Source organism: Mus pahari, chromosome 18, assembly GCF_900095145.1.
Source record: "Mus pahari chromosome 18, PAHARI_EIJ_v1.1, whole genome shotgun sequence".
NCBI classification, from domain to species: Eukaryota; Metazoa; Chordata; class Mammalia; order Rodentia; family Muridae; genus Mus; species Mus pahari.
Window position 1 is genome coordinate 52,389,554 of NC_034607.1, and position 6,970 is coordinate 52,396,523.

Genomic DNA, 6,970 nt, shown 5'->3' on the forward strand with positions numbered 1-6,970 from the left:
GTGTGTGTGTGTGTGTGTGTGTGTGTATTTAAAGTGTGAGCATAGAAGTCAGAGGACAATTTGGAGAAGTCACTTCTCTCCTTCCATGCCCTGGGTATTGAATTCTGGTCAACAGGCTTGGTGACAAGCACAATTTCCTGCTGACCCACCTGATATTGCTTTAATTTAGAAGTCACACTGGAAAGAATTGCTATCTTTATGATAGTCATATTCCCTGATTCTATTTATGATTTCAAAATACTGTGCAGTAGCATTCTCATTCTTCAGGGTCTTTTCTTGGATTTATTCTTGGAGATGCATATTCATTAATGATGTGTAAATGAGATCTCTTCCATTGCATTTTCCAGTTATTTGCTGCTGGTATAAGAAGCATCACTTGAGCTGGGCAGGGTGATGCATACCTTTACTCCCAAGGGAGCAGAGGCAGGGGAATCTCTGTGAGTTCAGGGCCAGCCTGGTCTACATAGTGAGCTTCAGTATAGTCAAGGTTGTATAGAAAGGCCTTGTCTTAAAAGATGAATGAAACAGAAAGAACAACTAAATCAGGCACCACTGGCTTTTGCTTATTAATTTTATAACTGGGCTCCTTGGTGACTTCTCCAGGCTTGTAGGATATTTGTATTTGATAATTTAAAATTCCCCTATATCCTAGACGGATTTGATTTTCTCTTCTGTTCTATCTGAGGTTGTTCCTTCAATTGGTTCAGAATTTTTATCTATTATTTCATGTTTCCTTTTTCTTTTTTCCAGCTTGACCTCTCTTCTGCTAACTCCAGGTATCCAGATATTTAGCATTGACTAACATAAAATCCTCATTTACTATCTTTCCTTCCTCTCTTCTGCCTGGGTCTTTCTCAGTTTCCTCTTCAAGTTTATCATCCCTTACTATGATCATCCTACTAGCGATCCATCTGCTGTGAGTGTGACAGAAACAGCACAAGCATCTAACTCGCACTTTTCTTGGTTCTCCTTTTGTGAGATTCTTCGGGGGTTTCCCATCTGAGCCAGGGCTCCTTTGCTTTTAATGGAGGAGGATGTTGGCTGCTGTGTCAGGAAGTAACAGTGCTGTAAGGGAGCCAGACATATAGACCTTGCAGGTTCCAAAAAACTCAAGCTATGGCAATGAATAAGCCTTAAGGTGGGCAGAGCAAGCCTTGGGCACCTGAAAACCCCAATTGCCACCCAAGGACAATTTAGTTTTTAGTCACAGCATAAGTAATACCTAGAACCACACCTTACAAAAAATGTTTTCCAGCCTCGTCCTCAACTGGCCCCTACCCTGCCATTCCTTCTTCTTGCTCTGTCTCTGTAGCCTGTAGAGTTCCCAAATAATGCTCAATCTTGTCTACCACATTTAGTATAATGCCTGACCCTTAGAACATACAAATGTGTACACATATATACACACATGCAGACACACAGACACATTCATCCACACACATATGAGTACACACATGGAAACAGTTAAATGTGCATTGTCACCTCCTTTCCTTGCGTGGAATACCGAAGCATGAAATCATTTTCCCAAAGTCACATGGCTCACGTTAGTTCTATGATTGCCATCAGGCTGGTCTGAGTCCCAGGGCCTGCCTCACTGTATAGGGCATGGCTTTCCTTATATACAGAAAGGAAAACTTCACTTAACCAGAAAGCTCCTCTGGCCGCCAGTTCATCCCCAGCCCCGCTTATCTGCTGTTTATCTTTCTTGCTGGTGGCGAGACTGTGGACATAGTTCTCACTAAACGAAGCATGAGATTAAATTATTTCTTTAAAGCCTATTACCTGTCCATCTCCCCAGGGCAGTTCTTTATTAAGTAATTTCTCACATTTTCCAGTGAGTCAGTGATGGGTAGTGAGCCAGGGAAGAGCGAGACGAGACAGAGAAGGCTACTGATGGCTGACTTGGTCACATAGCCTTGGCGATTTGAACGTCTTCTAGAGAACCAGACTTGTCTGCCCATCGTGGCCACGCTGGCCACTGTGTCCTTTTCCCTGGATATGTTCGGCATCTATGCCTTCCTTGTACTGGGTCACCTGCTTGCCGGGCTCCCTGCAGGAAACTCCAGTTTAGGGAGATTGTTTGCAGCTTAGATGTCTGCAGTCACTGGGAGCCTTCCTGTGTGTGCTCACACCTCCTATCTGACCTATGGGTAGCTTTGGCCGTCACTGATGACGTCTTCCTTTGTTGGAGTGGAAATACCCTAACTGCCTAACTCAGTGGTTCTCGCCCTTCCTAATGCCGTGGCCCTTTAGTTGTTGTGGTGTTGTGTTTAATACACATGTTGTGGTGACCCTCAACCATAAAATAATTTTTGTTGCTACTTCATAACTGTAGTTTTGCTAGCGTCACGAGTCACAATGTAAATATCAGTGTTTTCTGGTGGCCTTAGGTGATGACCCCTGTAAAACGGTTGTTCAGTTCTCAGAGGGGTCTCAACCCAAAGGTTGAGAACCACTGGCCTGAGGCAATGTCTTTGGTACCTAAACAAAATCCGGTTACTTACAACAAACAACAAAAGGTTCCAGAACCCACAGCGGTGGTAGACACAGCACGGCGGGAGGAGGGCGACCCGGCTGAGAGGGACAGAGGAACCAACCGAGGTAGCTGTTGCTAAGGGGATGATGAGTATATGCCTTGTCCCTAGGTGTGCCATTCCTAGACAAAGCGTTTTGGCTGGCAGCTCAGCCTCCCCAGATGTGGACGTCATTGAGTTTGAGGTTGTTTCCTGTCCTTCATGTCTCTGTGTCCTTTTAAAAAAAAAAAAAACCAACCAAACCAACAAACCTTGTTCTGGAGTAAACCCAAATAACTCCTCCTTGGTTTGCAGAGAGAAGGCACCAAACTCACACAGAGACTTCCATCCTTGGGCCCAAGTCTAAAATTTTTTTTTTGCCTACTTGCATTCCTGACCAATCTCAACTTCTTCCAGGTTTCAGAGAATCAAAAACAACACATGAAAATGTTGTCGCCAAATCTTTGATGCTATAAATAACCCCGACGCTCACTTCCTCGGGCCTGTTCCTGGCTGTGGCCTCTGTTGACGCGCAAGTGTAAAGCACATCTTTTTAATACTAAGTTAGTCCTCAGGATAATAATAATAAAAAAATTCTTACTGTTAATTGTGTCTGAATATTTTTATTAGGAGAACTCTTTAAATTACACTTGACCCAGGCTATGAGATGTAAGTGGATAAAGTGTACCTGCCGCCAAGACTGAGTACTTGAGTTTGATCCCCAGGACTCAGAGAACTGACTCCTGCAAGCTATCTTCTGATTTCCACACGCGGCATGGCATAAACACCTCCCCCTCACACACACACACACACACACACACACACACAGATAATCAGGTTTTTGTTATTGTCTTGGTTTTAGGTTTTTGAGACAGGGTTTCTCTGGGTATCCCTAGCTGTCCTAGAACTCCTAGAACTTTGTAGTCCAGGCTGGTCTTGAACTCAGGGATCTGCTTGCCTCTGCTTCTGGAATGCTAGGATTACAGGCGTGTGCCACCACTGCCTGTCTTACTTAATCAGTTAAATCACTCTTAAAACAGCCGAGAGCTGACTGGAAGGCATAAATCCAGCTCCTCTCAACCCTGGCTGGAATCTTGGGAGTGGCATATGTACATGTTAAGAAAATATCTGGTTGAGGATCAAGCGTGCAACTGATTTGGAAGAGTCCTTGCCCAGTGTGTAGAAAGGTCCTGAGTTTAATCTTCAGCACGGAATAAACTGGGTGTGGGACACCCCTGTAACCTCAGTCCTCGGGGGGTAGAAGCAGGAGGCTCAGAGTTCAACATCCTTGTTTACAGAGCAAGTTTGGGGCCAGCCTGGGCTATGTAAAACAGTCTCAATTATTTATTTATTTATGTATTTATGTATTTATTTATTTATTTATTTATTTATTTAGGGTTTTTTGAGACAGGGTTTCTCTGTGTAGCCCTGGCTGTCCTGGAACTCACTTTGTAGACCAGGCTGACCTCGAACTCAGAAATCCGCCTGCCTCAGCCTCCCGAGTGCTGGGATTAAAGGCGTGCGCCAACACTCCCGGCTTCTCAAAAATATTTTATCTTGTTCAACCCGAGGCCAATGATATCCAAATCTCTAAGGGTGGTGTCGGGCATCAGTCTATTTTGTTAACGTTTCCCAGCTTTTTCCAGTGTTCAGAGCGTCTGTGCCCCTAAAATTCCTAAAATGATCCTTGATAACTTTGGCTACTATTAAAAAGTCATTCCCCAGGAGTCAGAATCCAAGAGTCCAAGGAATGATTGTCATTCTTGGGAGTGTGACCGCCTCTCACCTTATCAATTCATTGTCTGCAAAGATAGCACTAAGCTCTCTGAAGTGTAAATTACTGATAACCCTGACAATGAGACACCCTAGTGCTGAGCAGGAGGGACCGAGGGGCCTTCTGCATCCATGTGTCCCTCCCCCGCACCCCACATCCCATGGTAGCCAGCTGTTTCCCTTAAGGCCTGTCAGACTTCTACAAGGCCCTCTCATAAAGATGGCAGATCCAGGGCCACAAGAAGATCTGGGCTTCCGAGCAGGGCAGTGTCCCTTTAATTTGCTGCTGGGATTGGGCAGCATCTGAGAGGAGGAACCTTGAAACATTTATCTGCTTGTTATTTATCTGGGCAGGGTGAGGAGAGGGGAGATGGGGCAGAAGAGGTCCTGGGAAGGATGCCCAGAGCCAGAGCCGGCACAGGGAAGACTAGGCAAAATTTGAGTAACTTTTACTGTACTCATTTTTATGATAAAAGCAGCAAGTGTTTGCTAGAGAAAACTTGACCTACACAAGAAAAGTGTAAAAAAGAAAACAAACTGTCTGTGCTTCCACTAGCTGATACGGGCCTCCACATTCCCATGTCAGTCTCCCAGTGTGCACACGTGCCCACTATGAGTGTGCACACGTGTCCTCTACAAGTGCACACCATGCTATATCCTCTGCCTTTTCCACGAATAGTGTACAATAAGCACACTCCGTGGCACTCGAAGTTGGTTGGTTTGTGTGTTTGTTTTCGTCTTTATTTTGAGAGACAGCCTCTCGCTCTGCAGCCTTGGATTCCCGGCAACTTACTCTGTCTACCCGGCTGGCCATGAACTCACAGAGATGTGCCTGCCTCTGCCCCCTCGGTGCTCGAATCACTTATATTTCTTATTTTTAAGTGTGTGTGAGCACATATCTGGGCACACTCACAAGCCCACAGAACCTAGAAGAGGGTGTTAGATTTCCCCGGGGCTGGAGTGGTTGTGAGGCGTGTGCCATGGTCCTGGGAACTGAGCTGAGCTCCGCTGCAGGAGCAAGGTGTGCTCGGAATCACAGCTCCATGTTTCCTGGCCCACCGTAGATCTTCTAAGACACGCACTGCAACAGGTCCACCACAGTCTCTCATCTGTTAGCCCACAAGTTAGCTAATTCATTTTCTATTATGGGATGTTTAGGTCGTTTCCAAGCTTCCATTTTTAAATGAAGAATAATAAGGCTGACATCTGTCCACAAATCTCATATTTGTAAATAAAATTTAGCTCGTCCATAAAGTTGGCATAGCGCGAAGAAAGGTAGGCTTGGTTTTGTTTGCCTGCTTGCTTTTGAGGCTGTTAAGCATCAATGCAAAATTCATACAATGTAAAATTCGTCATGTCACAATGTGTTCTTTGTGACATTTAGTGCAGTCACTGGGTTAGTACAATGATCACCTCCGTTGAATTCTCGAAGGAACTCTACTCACAAAGCTGCCGGCCCCATCCCATCCTCCCCTCGCGCTGGGAATACTTTTCCTTTCTGAAATACATTCCTTGGAGAAACACCGGAAAAATTTATTTTGACTCCTTGATTTAGATCTCTCTCTCTCTCTCTCTCTCTCTCTCTCTCTCTCTCTCTCTCTCTCTCTCTGTGTGTGTGTGTGTGTATTTGGATGGCAGGGTTTCTCTGTGTAGCCCTGGCTGTCCTAGAACTCATTTCAGAGATTTCTTGCTCTGGGCCTGAGGAGAGAGAGGCAGAGTGTGTGGTAGAGCAGAACTCACCTCCTAGTGCGAGGAAAGTCAAATTCCCAGGGACACACCCACGGGACGGACACGCCCACGGGACATGCTTCCCTTGACCAGGCTTCACTTCTGAGGCTTTCCATTCCATCCTCGGAATGCCACCCAGTTACAGACAGGGAATGCATGGAGGGAGGAACCCACTGACAAGGTCACAGCCCTCAGGGTCTGATTCCTTCCTGGAAACCATTTGGGGAGACACCCAAAGCAAAGCAGACCTTCTCTCAGCCCTTTAAATATTGGCTCAAAAAACATTTACCACTCTAACACATGAAGGCTATATTTCCATGGCTGACACACAAATTTATTTTTATTTTTCACAACTTTATTGTGGTCAGAAATTTCAAACCTGAGAAGGCTGAAGAAGGGGCTGGAGAGATGGCTCAGCAGTTAAGAACACTGACTGCTCTTTCGGAGGTCCTGAGATCAATTCCCAAGGTGGCTCACAGCCATCTGTAATGGGATCCAATGCTTTCTTCTGATGTGTCTGGAGACCATGACAGTGTACTCATATAAATAAAAATAAATAAATAATATTAAAAAGAGAAGGCTGAAAAAAAAAAAGAACGGGTGAATCCCCTTACCTCCTTTGCTTAACCCTCCTTCAGTGGTGTAACTTACAAATCTCTTATATAATTTACAAATATACATGTTCTCTTCTCCTTCTGTGTATTCAGACTTTTTTTTGAAATTTTTTTGGTTAACTGGGTTGAACATACACCATGATGTTCCACTCACTTCTCAGCACAACCGTTCATCTTCCCTGGAATGTAATATTCCGATCAAGCTTGCAAAGCTAGATGTGATAGTCAATATTTATGTGTTCTCAAAATGCATGCCAATATGTCAGATAAGTTAGATGTAACATATCAAAAACTCTCTCTCTCTCTCTCTCTCTCTCTCTCTCTCTCTCTCTCTCTCTCTCT